This window comes from Pteropus alecto, unplaced genomic scaffold (genome assembly GCF_000325575.1).
Source record: "Pteropus alecto unplaced genomic scaffold, ASM32557v1 scaffold48, whole genome shotgun sequence".
Classification (NCBI taxonomy): domain Eukaryota; kingdom Metazoa; phylum Chordata; class Mammalia; order Chiroptera; family Pteropodidae; genus Pteropus; species Pteropus alecto.
The window spans coordinates 1,491,099-1,497,342 of NW_006442110.1; the positions used below are offsets into that span (position 1 = coordinate 1,491,099).

At 56.5% G+C, this 6,244-nt stretch overlaps 1 protein-coding gene across 2 annotated transcripts in view; it reads left to right on the forward strand.

The window, feature by feature from the left end:
- ASB10 (ankyrin repeat and SOCS box containing 10) overlaps positions 1-118 on the forward strand; it is an 8,889-nt gene extending 8,771 nt beyond the window's left edge. For both annotated transcript variants that reach the window (XM_006920615.1, XM_006920616.1), the window contains one exon: positions 76-118. The gene's annotated coding sequence lies outside the window, so the exon portion shown is untranslated. The remainder of the gene's footprint in view (positions 1-75) is intronic.
- Positions 119-6,244: the final 6,126 nt, after the last annotated feature.

The window sequence follows — 6,244 nt, forward strand, 5'->3', positions numbered from 1 at the left end:
GGGGGCAGAGCCCGGCCAGAACCAGCTAGCCTCCCAGACCACTGGACATCTCTGAATGCATGCATCTCCTTCCAGATGTCCACTGCCTTTTGCGACAGCCTACAAGCAGATGCTCCAGGCCCCAGGGATACTGGCCCACTTTTCACCGTGCCCCAAACCCGAGACTGAAGTGAACCAACTCAGGCCGAGGTGGTCCATCTCCACTGGCAGAGCAGATACTGCCATTCCCACCAACGAAAGGCGGACAGGCCACGTTTGATGGACAGAGAGCTAGGACTGTGGCATGCGATACACTTCTTTTGGGGGTCCCCGGAGGTCTCTGGCCCATCCAAACCCTGTCCATGCATTAAATTCTCCAGGCTCATGTTGTTTGGTGCTCTCTCCAACAGGCCCGCCTCTGAGCCGGCCCACTCGCAGTGGACTCAGGATGAGCAGACTCATGGGGTCCCCCTGGATCCACCCCAGCTGTATCGCCTTCCCCCTTTGTCATTCACCAGCTGTTGAGGGATCCCAGGCAGATCCCTGCCCCTCTGGCCCATGATATGGCAGAATGGCTGCCAGGTGACAGTGTCTAGAAAGGCCTAAAGGTCAACCAGCCAGTGGTTGGCTTGGGTCGGGCCAGAGCCTCAGTGGATATGGCTGTGCAGAAGGTGGGACAGAGCAGGAAAGGCAGCCTGGGAGGGGTGTGGCGGGGGTGGGGGCGCGGTGAAGGGCAGAAAGGCCATCTGGAAAGTGCATGCAAGCATGGAGGGGTACCCATGGTTCGGGAGAGAGTGGAAGACCCAGGTTTAGAAAAAAACAAAACCTAAATAACTCTCCTTACTGCCTGTCCCACGGGTCAGAGAGCATCCAATGAACACCTCGTTCCCGCCTCTCTTCATTTGTGGTGTCAGGAGCTGAGCTGAGAGTTACATCCCTGGCTTGGCCATTAACTTGTGGAACATAAATCTCTTCCCCTCTCTGGGCTCGTTTCCACAGCTGTAAAACACGACAGGAGAGAGTCTCTGAGGGTCTTTGCAGTACCAGGATATTAAGGACCTGCAGGGGGCCCCAGCAGCCAGGAGCGGGCAGAGCGAGGTGGAGTTGACCGGAGCCGCAGAGCAGCCAATCAAATGCACTGCAATCCGTGACGACAAGGGTTGCCGGACAGATTTCCCAGGGCCGCGGAGTGCGCACGCGCCGGAGTTCACGCCTTTCCCGCCAACTGCTGGGAGCGAGGCGGCGGGGGCGGGGCCGGAAGGGCGCGAGGCGGCGGCGCCGGCGGCGGCGGCGGCGGCGACAGGGGCGCGAGTGCGCTAAACCGGACCCTGCGTCGAGTGAGGACCCGAGGCGGAGCGGGGCGGAGGTGAGTGGGCCTCGCCGGAACGCGGCTTGCGCGAGACGTGCCCGTGAGGTCCACTCTGTTTGGGGCCTGGCGGTCCCGTCAAGGGGCGCCGAGCGGACGGCAGGAAGGGTGGGCGTGAGCCGCCCCCTCGGAGGAACTCGGACGGTGCCGGACAGTGGCCTCTTTGAGCAGGTGACGTTTAACCCGAGGCCTGAATGACGGAGAGGAGCCAGCCCGCGGGGAAGAGCTGGGGGGTGACATGCACTGATTTCGGTTTCAGGAGGTTGCTCCGGCTGCCCGGTGGCCGGGGTGGGGGAGGAGGGAGAACCAGACAGCATGGGGCGGCTCCTGCAGGCGTGGGGTGCGGGCAGAGGCGGGAGGCCGTGGCCCAGGCCCGTGGGACCCGCGGTGGGCGGCCCTGGGGCTGAAGGAAGGCCCAGCCCAGGGCGACCCCCCGCGCTTTGGCTGAACTGCGGGCCGCATGGGGGTGCTCACCTCTCAGGTGGCGGAGACGAGGATGGGGCAGGGGTGGGGGAAATCGGAAGTTCTGTGGACATCTCAGAGGCTGTGTTCCGAGGTCATCTGGATCCGTGAGTCTGGAATCCAGGGACAAGGGCAGGTCTGGGGATACCAGTGTGGCATTGCGAAAGATGTTGAAAGCTCTGTTCTGAGAGGTTCCTGACTCTCCGTGGGATGACTATCCCGAGGGAGTCCTGTTTATGCATTTTGGTGAACATTCTGCTTAATCCCATCCACAGCATTGCCTGCTTCCCGAGACCCAGGTTTTAGGCACTGGGTATACAGCTGTGAATGAACCCCGTTCCTGCCCTCAGTGAATTTTCCGTCTAGTCTGAAAAACAAGTGTGTGTGAATACTTAGCTCAAACACGGGGGCGATGCAGGGAATGCAGAAGACGTGGGAGCAGGAACGGAGGGGGCGAAGAGGGAGGCCAGCAGTAAGGGCGGGCACCTGGGAGCTGTTAGGGAGGCGGGAAGGGAAGGAAGGCGGTGCGGACATCATCAGTCAGTTCAAGGGGCTGCTGCCCAACTTGACGAGTTCTCCCCTTAGCGGGCGAGCGTTAGGAAGGTCCTGTCTCGGGTCAGACATCCAGAGACACTCTTGCAAGCCAGGGAGCTTCCTCCCCAGCCTCCTGGCTGCGGGTCCCGCGGGCCCAGAACCTCTCCCCGGTAATTGCTTTCCGTAATGTGTTTGCTCCAAACCAATTTCACGCCTCCGTGAGGACTCCGCCCCGCACTGGAGGCGCGGACCTCCCCACCACCAACCTCCTGCCTGTAACATGTGCGCACACACAACCGGCACACGTTTAACACACAGATTACAGGGTTTGAGCACCTGAACACAACAAATATACATGAACCTACACGCGTGCATAGTATAAAAAGTCCCGTGTACAGTCCCCGCGCCCAACCAGTGCGCTCACAGTGAAGTACCCAGCGGCGTCCAGCGCTTTGGTCCTTGGACAGCTCACCTGGTCCTGTTCCTCTGCCCTCGGCGCGTCTCCCCGAGTAACGCGAGGGGGCGCTGACGATCTCTGCGCCTCTCCAACGGTGACGCAGTTGCGCACTGCTGCCACCAGAGGGTGCCCGCGGACAGGGCCCGACGCTGCCCACGGTCAGTGGACTCGCTCCCGCCAAGGAGTGAGGCGGAGGGATAGATTTGTTGGCTTTGACTTTAGAATACGTTGTTCGTTCTTAGCATCCTAGGTGCTGGCTTCCAGTCCATGAAGGGGAGGCCAGAGGATGGGGTCCAACGCAGGCACAAGCAGAGCGGGCAGATCCAAAATAAAATCCTTTGTAGGAGCACTTCCCCAGCAGGTGGAATAGTAATGGGACAAGTCAGGCACGTGGACCATGAAACACTTATGGAATTCCATTTTACACAGCGAGGGGAGGTGCCTTCTCCCAGTTCCGCCCCGTTCAGGGATTCAGGAGGAGAATCAGAGTTTTCTCTTGGTTAAAAAATGAGCCACCTCTGTTCAGATTTGACAGCCGCAGTTTCTGTCCGTGGTACTGATAAGACAGTAAGAAGTTTTCGGAGAGGCACTAATTTGGGGGACTTCCATGCTTGACCACGCTGCTCTCTAGGTTCATTTAGTGCAGGAAGAACTCATTTTGAAAAGTATTTCCTCATACTCACTTGGTCCTTGCACCAGCTCTTTGATATTAATCATTCTTTCTCACAGATGGAGAACTTAAGTCAAGAGGGGCCACGGTCACATGGCCGAGTGAGGGGTCAGAACAGGAACTTAACTCCAGGTCTTTTTACTCCAGTCATCGCTTTTTTCTGTTTACCATATGGCCTCAATTCTGCAGTCCATGAAAAGGCTGGGAAGGAAACAGGCTGCTTCAGTCACTGCCATGTACATGAGGGCTTTTATCTTAGTTCAGCTACTGAAGTTCAAGGACTATGCAGAGGTCGCACTTCATGACCCCAGTGTGGCAAGGGGACAGATCAAGGATATAATTGGATATCAAATACAGAATCTAGCAAACAGGCACCACACCAGGGCAATAGAAAGTCCCTGGGGTCTCACTCACTTCATTTAAGAGTTGGTGGCCCACTGGGATTTGCTGGCAACAAGCTTTATGCCTATACTCTCTGAGCCAGCGTGAGCAGAGGACTCCACTTTACTGAGTATAGTTCCGGGCAATAAGCTCTTGGCTCGAGCTAGGTGACATACATCTATCTTCAAGATCAGAAGGTCTTTAACCTTGAGTCGTTGACAATGCGTGATCCATTCTGTCCCAACAGAGAGAGTAGCAGGCTTGTCGAAGTGGCCTTTCAATGAAGGGACTGGCGGGAGGGAGATGTCTCAATGTGTATGTCCTTTGAGCTTTTGGAATTTTGTGCTATCTGATTTTATTACCTATACAAAAAAAGCGAATACAGTTACTTTTAAAAATGGCTCTTCCTTCACACTTTGACTGTTGTTATTGCTCATACAGCTTTAATTTCAGTGATTGTAACCCAAAGTTCTCAATAATATATCAAGTCAATAAGCCTCTATTGTGTATCCGCCACTGTAAAGCCATCAAACCAAGTACTGACCGCTCTCTAAGTACAATGCAGTTTGAAGTCTGGTCTCCATATTGGTACCGTGAAGTGCTTGGTTAATTTAATAAAGGGTTCTGGAAAATATCTTTACCAGGATATACAAGAATTATCTTCATACTTTAGTAGTGAGTTGGGCGTCCCCAGACCTAAGTTAAGTCACCTCTTTTTTTCTCCGTGGTGATATCTGCCCACCAGACTCATCTGTCGAAAGTTTCACCAAGTTTAGTGTAGAGCCCAAGACAGATCAGGACTGGGCAGAAACTGCTCTTTTCCCTTCACCCCTGAGGAAGTGCCAGTCAGGCATAACTGAAGAGAGCGCCCTTCCTGGGTCTCACCCGCTTCTGTCCCACTCTGGTGACAGTGTCTTTCAGGGTGCTGAGTTTTAATGCAATAGCCTGACATTAGTGGTGTTCACTAGACCAACGCAGCACTCCCGATTTGAACAAATGTCACTGAGACCCAGAGATCCCTCCTCTGTGTTGGCTGAGAAACGCTGAGACTCTTTGGCGTAGGTTTTCCTCCTCACCTGAGCCAAATCATCCTCCTAAACGTGCCTGGCTATGCTGCTATTAATTTAAAAAATCTCGGCTCCCCTGGCCCCACCTGCGTAACAGTTTCCCAGTGACCAGATGACCCCCATTTTAGTGGGCCAGGCTTGTTCCATGTCCTGAGGTTTGGGTCAGTCTTCCTCTACTGACTTGCCTGGCTTGAGTCTTTCTTGACCAATGACCAAAGGCTCCTGTCAAGCGAAAGTGCCCATGACTTTTGCCTCCTGATTGACACCTCTACTGCCGGGAATCAGAAGGAGGGGAAAGGGTAAAAGGCGCCACCATTTCAATGTCTGAGGATGGGGGAGGTGAGCAGAGTCATCGGCAATTAGCTGATAATTAGCGCTGCTGACCCTTGGGGCTCGTCAGCGCTCCTGGGGCCAGCCCCCAGCAATCAGCCAGGGCAGGTCGAGAGTGTCAGGCCCGGGAATGAATAGGGCTCATCAGCAGCGCTGGAGCCGGGGAGCCAATCAGGGAAATTAATAGCAGAAGAGAGGGAGAGAGAGAGCGAGCGAGGGAGACAGAGATAGACAGACAGACGAGGGATACACATACAGGCAAGAAATGGGGGGGGTGTAGAATGAGGCGCACCGGGATAAGGAATGACAAATAGGAATAATCAGATAGGAATAGGGATAGGAACGAGGGCAGGGCAGGGAAGAGTGGGAGGAAGGGAAGGATGGGAAGGATGGGAGGCATGGAGAGGATGGGAGAAAGATGGAGGGAAAAGGGTGAGAGGAATGGTAAGTACCTGGCATAGTGTGGGCCCTCGAGGAAATCACCCGAGAGGCCAGAGCGAGGGACTAAGGGAGCCCGCGACGGAGGAGGGAATGAGGATGGAAGGAAAGAGCCGGTGCCGAGAGAGACCAGCGGGGAGCGGATGGATGGGGCTGGAAAGAAACGACCCAGAGGGAAAAGGGCCCCAAGACCAGTGGCTTTGAGCCTCGGTGCCGGGCGCGGAGCGCGCCCCCTGCCGTCCCGGCCACCCGCCCGAGGGGGCTCCGAGGTCCTGTCCCCCTGTGCTGCTCGGGGGTCAGGGGAGGGGACGTCGGGGGCAAGGAGACACGCCGGAGGACCGGCTAGGGATCCGACAGGGGCTGCGGCCCGGGGCGGAGGTCGCCGTGGTCTGGGCTCGTCCCTCCCGCGTGCGTCCTCCTGGAGCCCAGCCCACGCTCGCTCGGCTCCACCGCCCTGTCCACGCCCGGGCCGAGTGGGCTGAGTGGGGGGCGGGCTGGGCGGAGGGAGGGGCACCGGCCCAACAGCTGCAGCCGCCTTCTCGGCCGCAAACTTTCACAAA